Source organism: Panthera leo, chromosome A1 (genome assembly GCF_018350215.1).
Source record: "Panthera leo isolate Ple1 chromosome A1, P.leo_Ple1_pat1.1, whole genome shotgun sequence".
NCBI lineage: Eukaryota > Metazoa > Chordata > Mammalia > Carnivora > Felidae > Panthera > Panthera leo.
In genome coordinates, this window is record NC_056679.1 from 47,934,603 (window position 1) to 47,959,599 (window position 24,997).

The following is a 24,997-nucleotide window of genomic DNA, read 5'->3' on the forward strand; positions in this document are numbered from 1 at the left end:
GTAACACAATAGTAATAGTTGACATTTCTTGAACACTAACCATTTGCCAGAAACTGCACTAAGTATTTTACAGTTACAGTTAACTCTTGCAAGTCTATGAGGTAGGAACTATCATGATCTTCATTTTATAAATGAGGAAACAGAGGTATAGAGAGGTTAAATGACTTGCCTACAGACCCAAAGCCAGTCGGTGATAGAGCCTGGAGGGACTCCAAAGCCTGATAAACTATCAGGACATGCTGCTTACTGATGCCTCCTACACATATAGAGAGTAGACCCACAGTCCTTTTTTAAAAAAAGAGGATACCAAAGGTAGCCTTCAAGGGCATGTGTAAATGTTAGCTGGAAATTAATTGCATGCACTTCAGGAATAAATATAGGAACATCTGAAATGTGTAAATAATAATAGCACTGCAAAGTAAGAAGAAAAACTTGGATTAAAATAGGAAATGATAATGTACTCTGCTGCAAGTGAGCTGGGGGTGTGTCCCTAAGGAAGCTGGGAGGTCCTGTCTAGAGGCCCTCACTACAGTAGAATTTCTGGAAGCTTCATAACACAGGATGTAAGATGGGAATGTATGGGGGCTGAGTTGGTCTTCAAATCCAAAATGTAATACCAACACGAGTTTTACATTAAAAAGTTTCAAGACATAAATTGTTCTTCACAACAGTTTTTCATTTAAAAGAGGAGTTGCCACGTTTCCTAAAATGATATTTAAGGCCATTTTACATGTCAACTTATTGGATCAAATCATTATTTTTTAGTGGAATTCAGAAAAGCAACTATTTTGCCATTTGGGAAAACTACATTTTATGCCAAATAAGCAGTAATATTTAGAGTGGGCAAAAAGTCACCCAGAGACTCTTTTGTACAAGAAATTTCTCTGTAAGTGAACTTAATGTTTATTTCTATTTGTTACAATTGAACTTGTGCATTGTTGTTCCACAGGACGATGGAGAACTTGGTGAGGTTGTTTGGGGCCTGTCTGCCCAACACTGCTTCTGTATCCAGTCATGAAAGCTAGAGATGCTGGAAACTTTCTCCCTCTCCAATGGCAGAGGACTCAGATCCACTTTGCTCTTGGACGTTCCAACTGCATCCCTGGTTTCTATGGCATTTGCTAGACGCTTGACTAAGGAAAAGCAGATCACTGGCCCCCTTCTCAGAAACCAACAATATGTAAGTTCTCTGCATCTACTTTCTGAATTTCTCCTTCCTCATCCCAGATAATCTTTATCTAGCTTAGGGCAAGAAGTCTTGCTCTTACATCATTATGCGTTGTTCCAAATCTTTTGTCTCATTCTAGGGTCTAGGTTTATAAGATACCAAAGCCAAGAATAGACTTTCTCAACTTGATAATTTCTTGTCTCTTTTGGCACTGTGTACAAGAAGTTTCCAATCTGCCTGGGCTAAAGGAACAGCCATAGGAGTGAAGAAGAGGTAGGGATGCCTTAAAATTTACAAAACATTACATCACTGCCATAGTTCGGAGACAAACATCAGACAGGGAGTCAGGAGATTGGGAGTTTGCCCATGTGATCATTTCTTCTCTGGGACTTGGTTTCTTCATCGATGTAATGAGAAGTAAGAGGAGATGATTTTCCATGTTTTCTTTGGACTCTAGAAATGCTACTTTAACTTGAGTTTTTAATCTGGTTCTGTGCCTTTAAAACTCTGTGATCATATATTCATGGTAATGAAGGGCACCATGATTTGCACCTTACTCCCACCCATCTAGAAGTAGGATTCCTGGCACCCAGGTTCAGAATTATTTAATTGAGGCTAGTATCTAATTTCCAGAGCTAAAATATTCATATAATGGATATGTCTTATGTAACTTAAATTTTAATTCCCTAAAATTTGACTTTAAATATAGCTTTCTCATCATGCTCTTTTAATGTGTATTATTAGCAATATTCCTTATTTACTTCTATGAACTTTTTAGTTTCCTTGTTTTTAGAACTGAGAAAAAAAATTGACAAGGTCAGTGAGTACCTGACTGAGAGGTGTTTTGCAGAAGAATTACAATTATATTACGAACATTTTGAAAAGTGACTTGCTTTCAGAAATTGTGAACTATTTTAAACAAAGTCTCCAATTTTAAAAATAAATGACTTGCACTAATCCATCAGACACGGTCAAGTGTACTTCTGACAATACATTCTAAAATCCGGCAAGAAAAACAGCGACCGAGTAATATAATAAAAGAATAATGACTGGCTTCTAGGCCACCAAGAGAAGGAGAAATGAAGTTATATTATAAATACCACACAATGCTCTACATCAGTGTGGCAGAAAGTCTATTTATGTTGCCTGCTAGCTCCCTTGTTATTATTTTGTTCCTACTAACATAGCTGGGATGTTATATATAGTATACGTGCTATAAAACACCAAGGCCATGCTTTTAGTTTTCAGACAGTATGAAAAGAAAATCCAAATAAAAGTCTAATTTCAGCCTTGACACCAATTACTCCTGTGACTTTAAGAAAGTCTTTTAACTCTATTTGCATTGAGAATTTAAATGAATTCAGGGGCTCGTGGGTGGCTCGGTTGGTTGAGCTACCTACTTCGGCTTCCACTCAGGTCATGATCTCACAGTTCATGGGTTTGAGCCGCGCGTCGGGCTCTGTGCTGACAGCTCAACTCGGAGCCTGGAGCCTGCTTGGGATTCTGTGTCTCCCTCTCTCTCTGCCCTTCCCCCACTCATGCTCTGTCTCTCTCTCAAAAATAAATAAACATTAAAAAAAAATTTTTAAATAATTTAAATGAATTCAAATGCTAGCCTTAAATGAAAATTGTTTGATTCTGTACTTTTTCCTTAGCCATAAATAGGAACCATAATATCTGTACTATCTATTTCAGAGTTGATATGGGAATTAAAGTTTTGTTTTGTTTGTTTGTTTTTGACTCAAAAGCAAATGTAATTTTGCATTCATGTAATTATTTGCTTAACGCTTGTCACCTCAGGAGGCCATTAGGTCCATGAGGGCAGGGAGGGTGTCTGTCTTACCCACTGATATTTTCCAGGACCTAGTGCAGTGTCTGGAACATTACAGACTCTCAATTCATAAATCTATTAAGTGAGAAGCCTCAACCTAACATGGGTAATTTACACATGGGCAACACCTCAACCCTGCTTTCTCAGAAGAAAAATATAGAAATATGTGGTCATGTTTTGAATGAACCGTTGGCAAAAAAAAAAAAAAAAAATCAAACTTTTCTAAAAGAGAAATACTCTAAATTTGTGCTGCCCGAAGCATTGTGCGCACAGACCAGTCACAACAGCATCAACTGAGAACAAGTTTGCAATGCAAATTCTCTTTCCTCACCCCAGACTTACTGACAGAAACTCGGGGAGTGGAGGCCAGCAATCTGTATCTTAACAGGCCTTCTGGTAATTCTAATATACACTGAAGTTTGAGAACCACTGTCTCAAACAATTGTCTTCACATTTCTTCTTTATGTATCATGTCTTCTATGTCTCTCAGCTTAGCTTAATATAGTCAGCCCAAGGTTCTCCAGTTTCATCTTAGAAAATAATAATCAAATCAACAACAACAACAATAAGAGTAAATGCTCTTGAGTACTTACTATGTCCTAGGCCTTGATTGTAGCCCGGAAGCCTCTTACAAACTTATTAGCAAAAAATATTATCTTATCTATTTCATATGTCAGAAAACCAGGATTTTATTATATTTTCCTACGGTCAGTAAGCCAGTGTTTCAAATCTCAGTAGCCCGATGCCAGAGCTGGGCTTTTTACTGCTGTGTGAGACAGATTCAATGGCAAGCCCCTGCCTGAAGGTAAACCCCTTATGTTTTGAATCCCAGCCATACAATGAGGGGCACGTGTGAGCAAGTCTATGCAGCTGACCCAACTCCACGTTCACATAGAGAGTGAAGCACCTTCCCAGGAGAAGGGTCATGGGATGCCTGATGTTGAGGTCAGATTTTTCCTTAAGAATTATCTTTGGATCTTTTCTCATGCAAGGGTGAAATTGTTTAGTGTTGTCCACATAAACTTTGGCGAGTGCCAAAAACTATGATCATTTTCGGTTTGGCAGAGTTGCTACTAATCAGTCATTTCTGGAAATACTTAGACAATGGTATCCGTTGTTTCTTGAGATTTATTTTCTCCCTCATCAATCTCAAAAGAGAGCTTAGAAAATGCAAGAGAGGAATATGTTAAGGCAGGATCTGGGAAGGGAGGCGGAGGAAAGGTGTCAGATGTTGGTGCTTGGTCCTCAGATGTTGGTGCTTGGTCCTCAGTCTTCTCCCTGCAGGTGTAGGAGTGGGAAGGCACACTGAGATCCACCTGGTCAGAGTCTCAGCAGAGAGCATGCAGTCGAGGTGCCAGTGGTGGCTCTGGAACTGGATGTGTGCCCTTGGGGAAGCTTATCTACTCCACTAGGTGGAAGAAGTCTGAGGTTAAATGGCACCTGTGGCTGCATGATTGCTACTGAAAAAAAAGGCAAGGACAAGCAGATGGCTCATGCTCAGGAGGCAACAGCTGATGGAGCTCCCAAGGAGAATTTGTCCTAACAGAGGTGGCTTCCTCTGAGAGCTCTCCTGGGGACTTGCCTATTCCACACCATCCCAGGGGGTCTCTTCCAGGGACCTAGCCCCCATGGCAGTTGGAAAGACCAAAGAGCTACATTGACTGAGTGTTTACAGTGAAAGGCATTTTGCTACTCACTTTACAGATCTAATCCGGTAGAACTTCCCCAAATATCTATTTTACCCTGAGATTTAGAGATGTTAATTAACTTGTTTAGGATCATCAGCTGGTAGGAAGTACAGCCACTCAGATGTCTCTTATTCTGTTTTGTTTTGTTTTGTTTTGTTTGTTTTTAATATGAGATGCCATCTCTTAAAATGATGGGAGGGAGAGAGGAGAATAGGGAGTTTTAGGGAATAGGGCTATTTCCACAGACTAAATAGGAAACTTTTGAGTGAGATTAGACTTCTTCAGTTGCTTGAATTATTGCTTTTTTAAGTGATCTTTTTGGAGTCTGATTACATCTCTGGTTGGAAATAATAAAAAAGTAGCCTATGAATTTAGATAATCACTATATTAATAAAATATAGAGCATATTATTATATATTATTCATAATATACATATGAATCCTTCTGTGTTTCCCAAAAGTATCTGTCTGGAGGTAAAAATGAGATCATAATGACAATTTCTTCTTTGGCTTTTGGCTTTCATACTCATGTACTATTATAGGCCCCCTCACGACCTCCTTCAGTTCTTATGGAGTCTCCAAGGGTATCTCATGTGGGCTCACTAGGAAGTAATTCTTCTCATCTACTGTGTGATATCCGCTATTTTCTTCTTTCCTGCTCTGGTGATGTTAGCGGTTGGGTCCTCTATGCTACACGCAGAGTTGCTTGAATTGGGTTCATTCTCTCACAGGCACCCGGGCCTACCTGGAGGGCACAGATGGCTCTCCGGTGCCCTCAGAGCTGCCAGAGCTTCTGGCATGACTCCCGTGTCATGGACCAGATTGACCGTTACCAGGAAGCAGGAACATGCCGGCTTTTGTCCACCAGAGGCATCCTTCGTAGACTGAATCCATGGCTAACATTGGTCTCATGATGTACCTCATGCTTCCATGTAAGGAGACATTTCTGTGGCGTGGATTTTCCCACCAGTGTGTCACATATGCCCAGACGTGTCTGAAATCAATAATGTACACTGCGTAGATGCAAATGAGGACACACCTGCACACATATACACCAGGAACACTACATACATAAGTGGTCCAGGATTGTTGAAAAGCTGCAAGGAAAAATCAAGGTTGTATAAAATGTAAGGTAGTAAAGACTGCACTTTCCAAATATGTAATTATGCTAATTTATTTTTAACCCTGAGTACCTTGGCCAAGATTTAGGAAGATGAGAAAATCCTATTAGAATAGGACACATAAAATACATAACAAGAAAATGTTCAAAAGATATGTACTTATGCTTGTCTGATAAGTGATTTCCACAGGAGGCATGAAGCATTTCATTTCTGTCAGGATGGGGTATCTCTTGTTATGACCAAGATGCCCTCAAATACCCAAATACCCAAAGGCCCAGTCAGCCTTCACTGCAGGTTCCCTGATATTGATAGAGTAAAGGCAAAAACCCCACAGAAGCTAGAGTACTGCACCCTGACACGCTGAGTCTTGGGTTCTGAAGTCCAACACCAACCTCCAATGAGCTGGACGGGGTGAAGCAGAGAGGACTCCTTTGCCCTAAACTAATAAGACATAAACATGATGCTAACTAAAAGAAGCCAGACACAAATAGCCACATATGTATACTTCTGTGCATATGAAATGTCCAGAACAGACAAACCCACAGAAATATAAATTAGATTAGGGATTTCCAAGGGTGGAGGGTTGGGAAATTGTGAAGCAACTTTCAGTGAATAAGAGGTTTCTTCTTGGGGTGATGGGAATGTTCTGGACTTAGTGACAATGGTAGCACAACATAGTAAATATAGTCAAAGCCACTGAACTGCACACTTTAAAACGGTGAGCTTTCTTATGTGAATTATATCTCAATAAAATTTTTAAAAAAGTAAAAGATTTGGTTTACAGCAGTTCTCAGAAGCTATTTCATTTTCTTCTCTGTCCCCCATTCCAAAGCCAAAACTCAGCTCAGCTCTACCGCTATAATGGAAGGAGACACTAGAGTCATTATCTTTCAGCTAGCAACAGGGGAAAATGAAATCAGAAAACAAACAAACAAACAAACAAACAAACAAAAAACAGTATGACAAAAAGAAAGCTGAATTTACAAGCAGTATGTTTACCTAGTGTCCAGGACCAAGTTGGCTTAAGCTGGGAATGAGAAGACGTCTTAGATTGGCTACCAAACTGGAGGAAGAGAAGACATCAAAGGAGGGAGCCCCAGAACCAGAGCGAGATCAGAAGATCCTGTATCTTCCTGTAAGTAAGCATCCCTGGCCCTTGGCTGGAAGAAACAGAGAGAAGGTAGCTCTATGGATGTGGGCCGCGATACTTATCCCTTAAAAAACATGTTCCACTCAATGTCTTGGGATCAGACAGACCCACATCAGAATTTCTTCTCTAGGGATAGAATTGACAACCTATGTGGGACCATAGCCCCCACCTGGGATTTCCTGGACCCATATACCCTGAGCTATTTTCTTCCTTGCATTTATCACCATCTAACAGTATCTATCTCTCTATCTCTATCTCTCTATCTCTATATCTATCTACATCTATTTCTATATCTATACACACATATCTAGATAGATAGATAGATAGATACACACATATATATACACACATTGTTTAAAAACAGAACAACAAGCCCCAAATGGAGTTCCTTGCCCCTATGAAAGCCAGCAAAGCAAGACTAAACTGCACTTTCAGCCACTCCTAGGAATGTAACCTTTAAGCAGTCAACTTGGAATGACTTGATCAGCACTAGTGAAGGAATGTGTGTGATAGACCCCCATCGGTCTCCCAAAGGAAGGTACTTTGCCTGAAATAATCCTTTTATTTATGACTTCCTTGACCTACCCTCTTTCTGCCTTTCAAAACCTTCTATTTTTTACAACCCTCCGAGCTCTCTTCTCTTTGCTGGATGAGATGCTGCCCGATCCATGAGTCACTGAACGAAGCCAATTAATTCTTTAGGTTTCCTCAGTTGAATTTTGTTTTTTTTAACAATATTAACTTATGTATGTATGCATGTGCATGTATTTGTTTCTATGAACACAGAAACTGTTGCGTTCACTGTTATATCCCAGAGCCCGAGACACTGCCTGCCACACAGTAAGTGCTGAATAAATATTTTTTGAATGAATAAATGTAGGGATAATGTCAGAGGACCCAGAGCCCTTCTACTTCAAATTCTGGAAAAAAGAGGATGAGAGAGATTACAGTTGATTTCCCACCATCCCTGGTGAGAAGTATTAGATTAAACAAAGAAAGTTTTCCCTCTTTGCAAATTGAACTTGTGATTTGAGTTTCATAATCACTCACAAAATAAAAGTCCAGTTTGGAGACATTTATACATTCCTGAGTAGCTGTCAACTTTTTTATTTTTCTAGTACCAGCACACTTCATAGATATAACAAAATTCGATCTGAAATTGGTGACTGGCTCTAACATATGACTCGGGTGGAGTGAATGGTGGGGGAGTCCTGGAGACTTTCAGGTTTCTTGAGGAGGATATGCGGTTTGAAAAAAGCATAATGATTTTGAGACAACTTGCTATACTGCTTAAGGACACTGGTTTCCTCGTGGCAAGAGGATGAAGGCACACCTCAAAACACTTCAAAGTATGCAAGAACAAAAGAGAAAAAAGTGATGCTCATGTTGACATGTAAAAAGATAGACAAATTATGGTGTCATTGAGAGGGAAATTTCATATAATAGAAAATTCTTATAAGAAATGATTTTGGGGAAGGAGAATGACATTCAGAAGGTAAAGGTAAGAACAAAGAAAATTCTCAGGGCATCTGGTTGGCTCAGTCTGTTAAGTATCTGACTCTTGATTTCAGCTCAGTTCATGATCTCCAGATTGGGAGATCAAGAGCCTTGCGTTGGGCTCCACACTGGGCATGAAGCCTGCTTAAGATAATCTCTTCTTCTCCCTCTGTCCCTCCCCTGCTCATGCATGCTCGAGTGTGTGCCCTCTCTCTCTCTCTCAAAAAAAAAAAAAAAAAAAAAAAAAAAAAGTCTTGTGTGCGTGGAATATTTAACATACAACATTTTATTTAATATTAGGATGAAAGGATCAAGAAATGTACATATTCATTCCATAAGAGTTTATTCAGCATCCACTCAGGTTCAACAGTGGGTCAGTGCTGAGGAGCCTGGGAAATCAGACAAGCCCAAGGACAATGACAATATAATATTGGGCAACTGGGGAGGATATGTGTGTACACACACACACACACACACACAGTGTTCTTCACACACGGGCAGAAGCACCTATCCCAGCCTTGGGAGGAAGTGGATGTTGAACTTACCAGCAAAAGCTTCCTTTGAGGTTACAAAACCTGAGAGCAAGGAAGAGATAGCCCAACAAAGAAAAGAGTGATTGAGGCAGGTTGGGGGAGGAAAGTGTTTCAGTATTCAATCTTGTAACAAAGGCACATAGACAAGAGAAAGCAAATGATTCAGGAGCAGAAATCCCAGCAAAGGAGCAGACTCCTGGATTGGCTGACACCAGTGTTCAATTCCCCTGGAAGCATTGCCTACCTGTCCACAGCTTCATCCACCTTTTTAAAGGCAAAGGGAGAAAAATGAAAACGACCAGCCTCCTCGTATAAGGAGTGGAGTTCTGGCTGGGGGTGAGGGTTAGACAAGGACAGAAGGCAGGTAAGAGAAACAGATAGACTTTGGTTAGAAAATCATGACATGACATGTCACTTCAAGAGATGGAGGTTTAGGGAAAATCACGTGGTCTACTTAAATAAGAAAGGTGGGATGGATATTTATTATGGCTCAATCAAAAAAATGCCTGTTGGGCAAACTAAGGCTTTCCAGGTAGAGGACTTAAACTGCAAGAGTACAGGGGATGTCGATCACACAGTGGGTGTGCATCTGCTCTTGGAGGAGGGAGTGCAGGACTCAGCCCTCCCAGCTCCCGACTCTGTGCTCTGTGGATCCTCCCCAAGAGCCCTTCTAAGGGCGCTGCCTGAGAAAGATAAAGATAAAGATAAAGATAAAGATAAAGATAAAGATAAAGATAAAGATAAAGATAAAGATAAAGATAAAGATAAAGATAAGGGACTCTCTCCCGGACACCACTCCCTTGTCTCTTTGGCCGGTGTTGTCCTGCCGCAATGTTTAAATACATCTGGATGTGTATTTGAATGACAGTGACTTGTGAGACCAGGAATCAATTAAACATAAGGCAAGTCCATCAAAATGAGGGACAGTAGTGTCGCAAGTGGAAGAATGGAGAAAGTATATATAGTTCCTTACCATACACTTGAAAGGGGAGGAAGATGCAGAGAACTGGGAAACTAGAAACAAACAAACTAGAAAAGAACCTCATGGTGGGGGGACTTGGAAGTTGCTATAGAAAAGAGGGCAAAGTCCATCAAGCCTTGTCTGCTACCAGGTCGCCACGGGGACATCTGTTTTATGGCCTCTGAGCATAAGGCAAATAGTTAGAAAGAGGTTATGTAAAAAATGTTCTATTTCTCTGCCTTTGTTTTCTGAAATCCACAGCGCTAGGCAATACCTCTTTCCTGAATCCGCACCCACAGAACCACCTGGATGTCACACAGCACCTTGGCATACAAAACGGTCTCATTATTTCCTTCTCCTGTTCACTGAGCTAGCTCCTTCCTATGTCTCCTCCCGGAAACTATCACCATAATCTAGTTGTGTCCGCCAGAAATGGAGAAACTGTCACTCTCCCACCCGTTCAAGCCACACATCCAGGCAACACTCAGGTGCCTCTCAACAGTCACTTAATGCTCACAGAAACCATACAAGGTTTATAGTTTTATACCCATGTTTTTGTTTGTTTTTTTTTTTAGAAATAGACTCTTTAATGTTTGTTTATTTTTGAGAGAGAAAGAGAGACAGACAGACAGAGCAGCAGAGGAGGACAGAGAGGGGAAGACACAGAATCTGAAGCAGGCTCCAGGCTCTGAGCTGTCAGCACAGAGCCTGATGCGGGGCTCGAACTCACATACCTGAACCAAAGTGGGATGCTTAACTGACTGAGCCACCCAGGCACCCCTAGTTTTATACCCATTTTAATGATGAGAAAATTAAGGTTCAGAAAGGCTCAAGCTACATACCTAAGTATGGCTAAACTAATTCACATAATAAATGAAATTATAAGACATAAAAATGACTTCTATCACACCAAGAGTAAAAACCAAAACAGACTTTAACTGACCTCCAAGAACTAGCCTCTAGACATCCCTCCTTACTTATGTCCTAGTGCTCTCACCATCCTATTTTCTGTCCCAGAGTCTGACCATTTTGCTGATCCAAGAGTTCACCCTGAAGTTCCTGGCTTGGCACCTGCCGGCTGCTCTTCTGGAAGCACCTCCCTGCTGGGAGTCTATAAGCCTGCTCCTTTATGGACTCTTTGTGTCACTGTGTTAGAGATCCCCACTCTGGGTGCCCTCGCACAGTGCACAGTCCCCCTTCCCAGCTATCTTACCCTTCAGCACTGTTCATTACCATGCCCCCAAGGGGCAGGACCTTTGGCAACTGTGTTCACTTTGGTACCTAGAACATTTACTGCAATGGAGTGGATACTTGTAAGTATTTGACGAATGTGAATTCAATCTGGCAAGTGCCCCTTGGATCCAAGGTGCCTTCTCCATTCCCACTGTTTCTGCCTTGCCTGGGGTCATCTTCATAGCTTGTCAGGACCACTGCCACGACCCCAAATGATCTTGTATGATCTCCCTACTTCCAGCCTCTCTTCACTAGAATCCATTATTCACTTTTATCTAACTTTTACACAGGTGCCAAAGTTACCTTCCTAATATGCACATCTGTCATGTCATCTGCCTCTTCAGAGACCTTCAAAAGCCTTCACTGACTACATTAAATCTGCATTTCTTACTTTGGGATTCATAGTCCTTTATCACTTTCCCTCTAATTACCTTTACAAAAAATTTCTCCAGTAATATCCTGTGTTCCAGACACACGAAACTGATCACTAGTCTCTGCAAATATCATAGATGATCAGATTTGTTGTGCTCTCTACCCATTGAAATTCTTCAAGAGCCAGTGTAAATGTCACCATCAAGAGAAGGACTTTATGGGATAGTACTCAGAAAAAAAGGGGAGAAAGAAAAAGAGAGAAAAAAGAAAAAGAAAAGGGAAAGTAAAAGAATAATTCTACTGATATTAGGGTAAATAAGAACTAACCCATGGATGAATGGAGCAAAGACAGAAAAAAAATATGGAAAAGAAATTGGAAACAGGCTAAGAACACATTGATTATATGAGCACTAAAGGAGAAAGAAAGCTGTGTTTGTTGGCTGGAAACTCTTTAGTTTTATTTGGTATTATAATAATTACTTATTTTCTTCCACCTTGTTTCAAAAAGTTTAAGTATTATAATAGTTGTGGGTTTTGAGTAGAACATATCCTGGACCAGATACTGGGCTAAAATGTTTTCTATACTTTAACTTACTTAATATTCACAACCCTATACAGAAGGCGATGTAACCCCATTTTTCAGTTAAAAAAAAAACGAGGTTTAAGTGCTTTGCTTAACATCACAGCTAGTAATGAGCAAATCTGGTTTTGGACCCATGAGAATCTGAATCCATGTCCCATGCTCTTTTAATCACACCACATAAGGCCTTTAAAATTTGGAGGTGTGGGGACACCTGGGTGGCTCAGTCATTTGAGCGTCCAACTGTGGCTCAGGTCATGATCTCACGGTTCATGAGTTCAAGCCCTGCACCAGGCTTGCTGCTGTCAGCCTGTAAGCACAGAGCCCACTTTGGATCTTCTGTGCCCCCGCCGCCCCTCCCCTGCTTTTGCTCTCTCAAAAATAAATAGATATTTTTTAAAAATTGGAGGCATGTCCTGAGTAGTTCCTTTTCTTCCTTCTCTTTTCTGGCAAGGCTGTCTCATCCATGGCTAGGCAGAGCAGCATATTCAAAATTGCTATACTCTACTATATTACAAAGTACAGAGACAAAGCCAGACAGGTACTATTTTGTTACAATAGCTATATTTGAATTTCTCCTTTTAAACTTGCCTGTGTCTACTCAGGTGGGTTTCAGTTGTATCCTCTTTTAGCAGAAAGAAATAATAGCTTGTCTGCATTATATTCAGACATAAATTTTTTTTTAACTTTTTTTTTTTTTTTTTTTTTGAGACAGGGAGAGACAGAGCATGAACAGGGGAGGGTCAGAGAGAGGGAGATACAAAATCTGAAACAGGCTCCAGGCTCTGAGCTGTCAGCACAGAGCCCGATGCGGGGCTCGAACTCACGGACCGCGAGATCATGACCTGAGCCGAAGTCAGCCGCTTAACCGACTGAGCCACCCAGGCACCCCTGGACATAAATTTTAAAGCAAAAATTCTGAAATGTTTACCTCATGAAATGATTTACATTTAGGGAACAGAATATCGTGAGGCCATTAACTGAATGAACTTTGGAGTCGTAGTGTCTGGGATCAAATCTCAGCTGTGCATTGGACCTGCTACGACACCCAGGGCGATTTTCTGAATTTCTTGCTAAGCCTCAGTTTCCTCATCTACAAGTTGAGGAGACAGTGTGAGACATGTCTGACTGTGTTTGGTGAATTGATAACATTATCTCAAGGAATCTATAGGCAACAAACAAAACTTCACAGTAAGGCAAGGAGTCAAGTGGACAAGACTTAGTTGGGGTGACCTGAAGATCAATTGGTCATAAACTTGGATGCATCTTCTGATTCAGTGTTCCTTATAGCTCCTCATCTACAGCCAATGGATCTGTGATTGGTGTGAGAGGTAGGCTACATGGAAACTCCATAAATGTGTTTCCAAAACACTATGAGACGCTGAGGCACAAGGAGTACTAGTATCCCACTAGCCAAGAGTGGCATTGTGGAAAGGGAAGTATAGTACCTCCAGCAGTGCCACAGACACTGGGAAGCTTTATGCCTGAAAGATTGCTGCATCAGTGGTAGAGGACCTGCTATTAGCAAGATGAGATGCACTTGAGGAGAACAGCGTCTGGTAAATCCGGGACGCCCAATGAGACAAAGTGCTGGTGCAAAGGGGAAAATATCCTTGGGTAGGAGGCAACTGAGAACAATGAGATACCCTTTGGGGACTCCAGGAAGGAACCTCAGGACTTTACAAAAAGTTGGATATGTTCACGTGGCAGAGATACAAGTGGCAAAAGTAACTGAATAATAGCCAGGGAAATTTAGCCTAAGAAACTCTTCAACAACCACCATGTGAAAGAGTTGAAGCTAGCCCAGATGGTGGTAGATTACAGAGAATGGCCACAAATTGTTCCCATCTACTTACAGTAGGACTTGGTGTCTCCTCCCATCAAAGAAAGGTTTTCTTTACTCCTTGAGTTTGGAATTGGCCATATTTCTTGCTTTGGCCAGTGCCACAGCAGCAAACATGACGAAAGGATCTAAAAAGGGCTTTCAGCGGGAGTAGTTCTCATATGCTACTCTTGGGAACCCTACTGCAACCACCATATGCAAGATGCTAGGCTAGCCCAGTTACTTTCTTTGTCCCTGCCAACAGCCAACAGTCAACTAGAAATGTGAGTGAGGACATTGGCTTCTACCCGGCCACAAATGATGATCGGCTCCAGCTAATACCAAATGGACAGAGATGAGCTGTCCTAGTAGAAGCTATTCCGGCACAAATTGATGACCCACTGAGTTATGAGCTAAAAAAAGAGTTGCTGTTTTAAAACCACTAAATTTGGGGTTGGTCTATAATCAAGGTTATACTGAATGACATCCACAGATTGGCTATTCATCCATTTATCTATCTATCCCCCTATTTCTTATTCACCTTTCTTTCCAAATAGAACATGAGATTGTTTACAACAAAGGATTGGCTATTCAATAAAGTTAATATAATAAAAGTATTAAAAGAGAAAGCATATATCCTGGTCATGAGGCCTAATATGAATTCTGTTGATTAGCATTACAGGTATACTTTGTTTTATTGCGCCGTGCAGATAATTGCATTTTTTTTACAAATTGAAGGTTCGTGGCAACCCTATGTGAAGCAAGCCTATCAGCACCATTTTTTTCTGACAACATTGGCTCACTTCATGTCTCTGTGTCACATTTTGGTAATTCTCATGGTATTTCAAACGTTTTCATTATTATTGTATTTGAATTGTTGCAATCTGATGATAAACTTTAACAGATAAGGATTCCCTTATTGTGGATGAGCAACTTACTCCTGGTGAAGATGCTGTGAAAATTGTTGAAATGACCGCAAAGAATTTAGAATATTAAACAGTGGCAGGGAGAATTGACCCCAATTTTGAAAAAAGTACTACTGTGGATAAAATGCTGTCACACAGGATCACGTGCTACAGAGATATAGCTCATGAAAGGAAAAGTCTATCAATCTGGCAACTTCAGTGTTGTCTCATTTAAAGAAATTGCCACAGCGACCCCAACCTCAGGAACCACCACTCTGGTCAGTCTGCAGCCATCAACTTTGGGGCAGGAAAGTTATGACATGTTGAAAACTCAGATGATGGTTGGCATTTTTTAGCAATAGAGTATTTTTTAAAATCATTTTAGAAACTGAGGGTTGATGGGGGGAGGGAGGGAGAGGAGGGTGGGTGATGGGTATTGAGGAGGGCACCTTTTGGGATGAGCACTGGGTGTTGTATGGAAACCAATTTGACAATAAATTTCATATTTAAAAAAATCATTTTAGAGAGAGACTGTGAATGGGGGAGAGGGAGAGAGAGAGAGAGAAAATCTTAAGCAGACTCCACACTCAGCACAGAGTCTGATGCAGGTGGCTCAATCCCATGACCCTGGGATCACAACCTGAGCCAAAATTGAGAGTTGGATGCTCAGCTGACTGAGCCACTCAGGCACCCCAGCAATAAAGTATTTTTTAAATTAAGGTATATACATTTTTTCATGACATAATGCTATTGCACACTTAACAGACTACGGTATTGTGTAAATATAACTTTTATATGCACTGGGAAACCAAAAAATTCATTTGACTTGCTTTATTGCAATATTTGCTTTATTGTAGTGGTCTGGAACAAAACCTGCAATATCTCTGAGGTATGCCTGTACATTTAACTCTGAATTTCCTGAAATCTAAACCAAAAAAAAAAAAAAATTAAAATATGTGAGTAACTAAGACAGGTCAACCACAAAGTTCCAGTTACATGCTAAGCATTTTATACTTGTTACTAATGTTTGCAGCTTTGTGAGCTGGATATTACTATTCCAATCTTATGCATAAGGAAATTGAAGACTTGAGATATTTCCCTACTTGGATAATATGTGGTGAGATGAAATTTAAACTAAGGACTGTCTGATTCTAAAATCCATGCCAATTCCGACTCAAAGCAGACAAACTTTTTTCTAAAATGTGACATAGGGGACAATGAAGGATACTCTAAATCTCTTAAATATCTCTTTTCTTCATAACATACATTACTGCCTCAGTTTAAGACCTGTCGTTGTCTAGATACACTGTGGGGCCCACCTATAACCAGTTTCTCTCAATCCAATCTTACCCCTTCCTTCCTTGCTTCTACACTTCTGTAGGACTGACTTTTCTAAAATTCAAATATGATTGCGTCAGCTCCTGAGTAAACAATCTTTAATGGCTCCTCATTATCTCAAAGATCACAGTCTTCTATCCATGCCTTGAGTCTCATTTCCCACCATTTGCCAGTAGGCTTCTCCTATTCTCCAGCCATACTGACTCATTTGCCAGTGCCTGAGCAGACATCATCTTTATTCCTCTGTGCTCTGTGTTTCCAATTCCCTTTGTCCATTCTCACTTCCCACACCCCACTCAAGTTTCCTCACTTGATAATGCTTCTTTTTTTTTTTAATTTTTTTAACGTTTATTTATTTTTGAGACAGAGAGAGAGAGAGCATGAACGGGGGAGGGTCAGAGAGAGAGGGAGACACAGAACCTGAAACAGTCTCCAGGCTCTGAGTGGTCAGCACAGAGCCCGACGTGGGGCTCGAACTCACAGACGGCGAGATCATGACCTGAGCCGAAGTCGGACGCTCAACCGACTGAGCCACCCAGGCGCCCCGATACTGCTTCTTTAATACAGCTCAAACATTGCTGAGATGCCCAGGCTGAACGAGGCCACCCATGGCACTCTGGATGTGCCTCTTGGAAAACTTATACCATAAACCATGTCATACTTTCTTGAGTTAGAGAGTGTGTCTTATTCAGTACTTTGTCCCTAGCACTTAGTCCAGTGTTTGTCACAGAGAATCATTCAATAAGTGCTTGTTGAGAGAAAGAAAAATTGTCTTCAACAGCAGTAGTCCCCAAAAATGCAGGAGCTGACCCCAGATAGCTGATTTAAAGAACCACCTCAACTTCTCTGTCAACTGTGGACCCAATTACATTAAATATGGAAGGGACCCTCTTACTTTAGCTGTGTACACTTTTAAGATCAAATACAAAAATATATACTTTAAGGAAGAGAGCTAGGAAGAGATGAATCCTAAATTAGAAGTTTTCAGCTTTGGGTATTTTGACCTACTTCTCCTGCATTGCCATGCCATCTTGGGTCCTTCATGACCATCAGGACCAAAATTTCTGAAAACCTACCTCCCCAGCTAGGGCCACTCCACCAGGTGTTTTGATAGCCACATGTTCCATTTAGGGCCAGTGGTGCAGCATCAAAGCCACACCTCCTACTGAGATGCCACTGAGAACTGTAAGAGAGAATAGACAATCCTGGGAGAAGTAGGGAATTTAGGGAGAGAATGGAGCATTTTTGGAGAGAAAAGAGAAATGTGGGAGAACATGGAGGATTGTGGGAGATCACGGAGAACTGTGGGAGAAGGAATTACAGAAAAGAAGATATTGTGGGTGAGATTACAAAATTTACCTGCTGGTCTTCTGTGCTCTTTTCCACACCCCTTCACACACATACCCTCACAGTCTGTGAGTCATGTACCTCTCTCCTAAGCCACACCACCTACTTTCCAGCCCCACAACTCCTTCTGCTGGGACTACATACAGTAGTTTTCCATGGCCAGACCTAGCCCTCTGGCACAGCCACTGAGAATTGTAGGAAAGACATGGACTTGGGGGAGAGCACAGAGAATTTTGTTTGGGGAGAGAATTGTGGAAGACAATAGAGAACTGTGGGTAAGAAGAATTATGGAAGAAGCACAGGCTTTGGGAAGAGAAGGAATGGTAGATATGGATAAATGGCCTTCTGGGATTTTTCTGGTCCCTCCTGTGGGAACCATATACCCTCCATTATAGCTATACCCCTGCACTAAACTGGGCCATGCTCTCTCATGGCCCCTATCCCACTCCTCTCTGAGCTTTGGCACTGCCCAGCCATTTACCCTGGTGCTTCTTCATGGCTATGTCCAACCTTCTGAGGTCATACCCCTTGGCTCCACAGGACTACGCTTTTCCTAGTGGGATACACCCCTTTCCCCCATCCATTATGCTTCTCTTTTCCAGACCAATTCTCCATACTCTGCCTTGGTCCTATCACAGTCTCCCAGGCAAGGTTTTTTCATTCTTTCAGAGATGCTTCCTACCTCCTACTGTCCTTTTATTGTGGCCAGACTGGGTCTCTTGAACTCAGCTGTGGACACATCCATGCTCCTTGGGCTTCATTCCTCATGCTCGATCATAAACATGCCTTCTCCAACCCATTACATCATAAAGCCATACCCCTACCTACTGGGCTTTGGCAAATGCTCTCTTTCGTAACCATGTCCCCTCCTTCACCCACCATTCTTTTCCCTCTAAGACCACTTTCCTGGTTAGCTCCTGTGTTGTCCATGGTCACTCCCTTTCCACCATGACCATACTCCATTCCTTCCTTTTGGTCTTGCTCCTCTCATCTAGCCATGCTCCTGCTCCCTCATAACTGCCACACTCCTTCAGCCCTTCTCTTCGCTTCAGCCATGACTCTGCACTCCACCAATGCCACATCCCTGCAATCTACACACATCCAGTCCCTAAAAACTTAGGTGTGCTCTGTCTCAGCTCAGCCCCTACTACTGTGAAAGGCCATGCCTCCTTTTTTTTTGAAACCCTGGAGGGGCGGGGCTCCCAAGTCTCCTGAAAAATCCACTTGGGCCCAGAGCTTAGTTCAAGTGGCATCTGTACAGTGAACTGAGTCTTGTGGAACCCTGATCCTTGCCTTAAAAAAATGACTTTCTTCAGGTTTCTCTCAGCTCCAAACACCACGACTTGATAAGTAGAAACCCCATTGTTCATTGGAGAAACAAAACTAGCAGATAGGTTGTGGGCTGTGTTCCCTCCAACAAATTTTCAAAGGCACTAAATCTGTGTTCCTTCCAGCAAGGTTTCATGCTTTCTAACCCAACCTGTGGACTGTTTCTTTCCAGCCCTTTATCAGACCTTAAATGCTAGGCAGATGTGTGTGGTAAGAATACTCTGCTACTTCCTGAGTCTCATCCAGATGACCTTTCCTAGGCATCTCATGCCCTGTTGCTGTCTAGGGTCCATCAGGACAAAACCACACTTAGACTGATCCCCTGGTTGTAGCTCTGAGCCCTAAAATCACTCAGTTATCCTTACGCCTTCCATTTACAACTCTAGTTCCACAAGAAAACCATGAAAATATTATTACCAGCTCTCTTCCCTGAACAATTTTTAGGAATACATTTAGCTAGGGAGGTGGGAGACCTTGTTGTTTATCACAAGGTAAAAACTGTATAGTTGAACTTGATAGATGAAAACTATGGGGGCGCCTCAGTAGCTCAGTTGGTTAAGCATCCAATTCTTGGTTTCAGCTCACGTCATGATCTCATAGTTCATTAGTTCGAGTCTTGCATCAGACTCTGCACGAACAGTACAGAGCCTGCTTGGGATTTCTTTCTCTCTGCCCCTCCCCAGCTTGCTCTCTATCTCCCTCAAAAAAATAAATAAACATTAAAAAAAAACTGCAAAGCACTGATGAAAGAAATTTTAAAAGATACAGATAAATGGAAAGATATCCTGTCCTCATGGGTAAAAATAATTAATATGTTTAAAATGTTCATACTACCCAAAGTGATCTACAGATTTAGTGCAATCCCTATCAAAATCTCAGTAGTATGTTTTACAGAAATAGAAAAAGACAATCCAAAATTCATGTGGAACCACAAAAGACCTTGAATAGCCAAAGCAATTTTGAGCAAGAAAAACAAGGCTGAAAGCATCAAACTTCCAGATTTCAAACTATATTACCAAACTACAGTTAGCAATAGCATGGTGCTGACATAGAGACAGACACATAGGTTAACGGAACAGAATAGAGAGTCCAGGAACTAATTCACTCATGTATGGTCAACTGATCTTTGACAAAGGTGCTGTGAATATACAATACGGAAAGAATAGTTTCTTCTACAATAGGTATTGGGAAAACTAGATATTCACATACAAAAGAATGAAACTGGACCCTTATCTTACAGCATGCACAAAAACTAATTCAAAATGAGTTAAAGACTCAAATGTAAGAGTTAACTATAAAACTCCTAGAAGAAAACATAGGGGAAAATCTTGATAATGGCCTTGACAAGATTTGGATATGACACCAGAGGCACAAGCAACAAAAGTAAAAAATAGACAAATGGAATTACATTAAATTAAAATGCTTCTGCACAGCAAAGGAAACAATTGACAAAGTGCAAAGATAACCTGCAGAATGGGAGAAAGTGTTTACAAATCATATATCTGATAAAGAATTCATATCCAAAATATATAGGAAACTCCTATTATGAAATAGCGACATAAATAAATAGATAACCCAATTTAAAAATGGGCAAAGGACCTGAATAGACACAGGTCCTTTACATCCATTAGGGGTTGATGAGGATGTGGAGAAAAGGGAACCCTCATATGTGTTAGCGGTAATGTACATCAGGGCAACCACTATAGAAAACAGTATGGAAGCTCCTCAAAAAAGTAAAAATAGAACTACCATTTCATTCAGCAATCCCACTTCTGGATGCTTATCCAAAGGAATTGAAATCCAGATCTTAAAGAGATATTTACATTCCCATGTTCATTACAGCATTATTCACAATAACCAAGATATGGAAGAAACCTAAATGTCCATGTATGGAAGAATGGATTTAAAAATATGGTATTTACAGACATGGAATATTATTCAGCCTTTAAAAAGAAGGAAATTCTGCCATTTGTGTCAACATGGATAAACCTGGAGGACATTATGGTAAAATAAGCAAGATGCAGAAGAACAAACACTACATGATCCTACTTACATGAGGAATCTAAAATAACCTTATAGAAGCAGAGAGTAGAATGGTTATTACTAGGTCCAGGGTGGTGTGAGGGGGAGAGGGAAGCAAGGAGGTATTGATCAAAGGGTTCAACATTTCAGTAATGGGAGATGCACAAGCCCTAGAGATGTACCCTATAGCACAGTGCCTGCAGTTAGCAATCCTGCACACTTAGTTTTTTCTAAGAAAGCAAATCTTCTGATAAGTGTTCTGTTACATACATACACACAGGGGATACACACATACATAAGAGACTTTGAAGGTGATGGATATGTTTATGTTGATGGTGTTTCATGAGTGCATATTTATCTCCAAACTCATCAAACTGTGTACTTCAAATGTGTACAGCTTTGTGTAGGTGAATTATACCTCAAAAAAGGGGTTGTTTTTTTCTTAAGTACTCCACCAAGGATCCAAAATATTTGTCATTGAGAAGGGTATTTTCTCAAATTTCTGCAATAAAAATAAATTTGATGTTTGCCCCAAACTTCTTTCTTCATCTTTTCCCTTTGGTTTCACAAAAAACAGAAATGGAACACAAAAATGAGTAGAAGGAGAGAACTGCTACTTTGGATGTGATGAATGGAAATATTATTCTGTTTTATATTGTTCTCCTGGAATGGTTTGCTTTTTAGAAGAATCTTATTAAATAGTTAATGAAACATGCCAAAGGCTAAACATTAATTTAACTCAGTTCAATTACCTAATACCTGTATACAATCCAAGCTTTTAATGGCATTACAACTTCACTCCCTGATATTAAAGAGTGCCTTTAATTTCAAAACACAATACTCTTATGCCTTCTTTGGGTTTCAGAAGCCACTCCTCTACTGCATTTTAGTGACTATATATTTTTTCTTTTCTGCTCTTGCACATGAATCTGTAAACAAAAGAGTGTACATAGTGTAATATATGTATATATTTATTTAAATATTAATAAAAACTGTAAAATAATCAAACAAAAATGTCAGAACAGATGCTCCTGGGGAAAAAGCACTTTCCACTAGCCACCAGTCACTCATTCATTCAGAACCATATTTATCAAATGCTGTGTATGTTCCAGTAACAAATAAGAGAAGCCTAAAGGAGCTTGCAGACTGTAGTTGCCTCATCTTGGGTTTTGATAAGACAAGAAATGGCTAGAAAGTTAAAAAAGTTAAAGAAGGTGTTGATAGGTGGAAAAGAATTTGGTAATCACAGATCTCCCTGACTCTATTAATAAGGATATTTTTGGGTAGCAAACATAGGAAGCCACTTCTATACTACAATCCTTTCACCATAAATTCTCATTCTTCACTGAATGTTAAAAAAAGAAGCTTTCAGTTCTGATGAAGAAACACTAGTTGAGAGGTCTGTCACAAACAATGAAAACAAAAAATTAAATCAGAATGAATTCATGATTATCACTATTATGATGTTGTTTTCAATCATTTGCTTCTTTAAGCAGAGGAAGAGGTGTAGTTATAGTCGTGAGTGGGAATTGAACTGAATACAGTCACGGAAGAGTATCTGTACGGTGAGTTGCATCCATTGTGTGCATGATGGGAGAAGAGAGTTGAGAATTCTGGCTTAGATGATCATCTCTATTGTTTCTCTCACTCAGGCATTGGACAGGACCATGAAGATGACAATTGGAAGTTACACTAAGAAGCATATTTCATACGGCGACTGGATCCATGTGCTCTGGAAACTAGAAGGCCAGTAAAGAGTGAATATTCTATCTTTAAGTCAAGAAGCTAGACTGACACTTCTTTATTTAGCATATTAGTTTTCTGTTGCTACATAACAAATTCATACAAACTCAGTGGCTTAAAACAAAACAAAATTGTTAATCTCACAATGTTGGCAGGTCAAGAGGCTGGGAATGGCTTAGCTAGGTCCTTGCTTGGAGTCTTCCCAGGCTGAAATCAAGGTGTCGGCCAGGGCTCTGATCTTATCTGAGGCTCGGGGTCCTTTTCCAAATTCGCTGGTTATTGGCAGAGTTCAGTTCCTTGTGCCTCTGGAACTGAAGCATTCAGCAGCTAGAGCCCCCCACAGACCCCTGCTATGTGACCCTCTCCATGTCATGGCAGTTTGTTTCTTCAAGACCAACAGGAGACTCTCTCTGATTTCTTTTAAGGATTCACCTGGTAAGATCAGGCTCAGCATAACCCCAATTTAAAGTCAGCTCCTAGGGACTTGAATTATATCTATAAAATTTCTTCACAGCCGTACCTAGACTATTGTTTGAATAACTGGGATAATGTGTAAATACTAGCAGTCAGGAATCTTGGGGGCTATCTTAGAATTCCACCCCCCACACTTGAAATAGAAAGAATTTCCCTATTTACTTATTTGTTTTAATGTGTATTTATTTTTGAGAGAGAGAGAGAGAGAGAGAGAGAGAGAGCGAGCTAGTGGGGGAGGGGCAGAGAGAGGGAGACAGAATCTGAAGCAGGTTCAGGCTCCGAGCTGTCAGCACAGAGCCCGACGCAGGGCTGGAACCCACCAAATATGAGATCATGACCTGAGCCAAAGTCAGAGGCTCAACTGACTGAGCCACCCAGGCGCCCAACATTTCCGTATTTAAATATTTGTTCCTACTAGTGTTGCTGCTGAGATTCTTTGAAGATCCAAGAATTGCTTTTCACTATTTCCATTTTGGGGAAAAATTATCTTTACAAAACCAGTGCAGAGAAAAGTTGCCTCTTTGTAGCCACTTGGATATTCTTCAAATTCAGGATCTTGGTTTTTTTTTTTTTTTTTTTTTTAAATAGACTTTGTGTGACAATTAAACTGTGGGAAGTCATGTGGGAAAATAAGACTAGTTCACTGCAAGAAATGTAGATCATGAAAGAGACTCCACAAGAAGAGGTCAAGGTATCACTAATTAAGAAAAGATTGTGTTGAATAGCCAGTCACCTGGATTAAATTAAGTCCATTTCCTTGGATACAAGGCGCCTGGACTCTGACAACCAGTCTGTTCTAGAATCCCTCTGTGCCTTTTCAGTAACCCACAGAAAATTTGGTATTCAATACTTTGAGTCCATAAATCCATTAAAAAAATAAGAATGCACATTACTGTCTGGGAGGTCTGCTTGTACTAACGAGCAAAGAATAAAATAATTATCTCACACAATGCTGCAGGTGTACAATGTAAGAGCAACTTCAATAACTGTATGTGCAATTGATAATAGGTCTCCAGTGAAAGAACATTTTTAGATCTCCCTTTTCTCATAGTTTGTTTTCTTGTTAAGTAGCTGATGCCAAAATTAGTGTAACTGCTCTTTTTGGAGCATTCCAAAACTGCAGTCATGTTATTGGTTCTTTTGTTTAATACATTCTATCCATATGCTGTTGGCTGGCCTATTCAGAGATCTCAAACCTTTGTAGATGCCCTTGGGAAAAGATGTGTGGCCTCAGTTTTGAATCAGGAAGTGTAGTTTCTCAACATGACTCTGCCTCCGACTGTGTTCAATTGCTTTGGTTCAGTTTTTAAATGCCAATAAAACTGAAAATATCAATAAATAGCATTCCAAAAATAAATTTATTTTTGCCTAAGATTAATTGTGAAATCCTTATATTAGGAACTATGAAGTTTAGTTGGGTAGCGTTATTTAAAAATGCATATGTGTCTGATGTTACGAGCCACATGCAGAAACGGATTCTTTTGTAAATGATTGTCCCATGGACAGTTTACAAAATGCCAGCTGCTCCAGTGAAACAAAACAAAACAAAACAAAATAAAACTTGGCTCTGTATGTGAAAAAAATTAAAAACAGAAGGTTAATTTTAAAAATGAAAGCACTTTTATTGGATTAACAAACAAGTAAATCGAAAACAATAAGAATTTATTTATTTGTTTATTTATTTATTTAAAGTTTGTTTATTTTGAGAGAGAGAGCAAGCGCCAGTGGGGGAAGGGCAGAGAGAGAGAGAGAGAGAGAGAGGCTCCTGAGCAGGCTCCCCACTGTCAGCACAGAGCCCGTAGTGGGGCTCAATCCCACCACCATGAGACCATGACCTGAGCCGAAACCAAGGGTCAGTCGCTTAACCTTCTGAGCCACCCATGG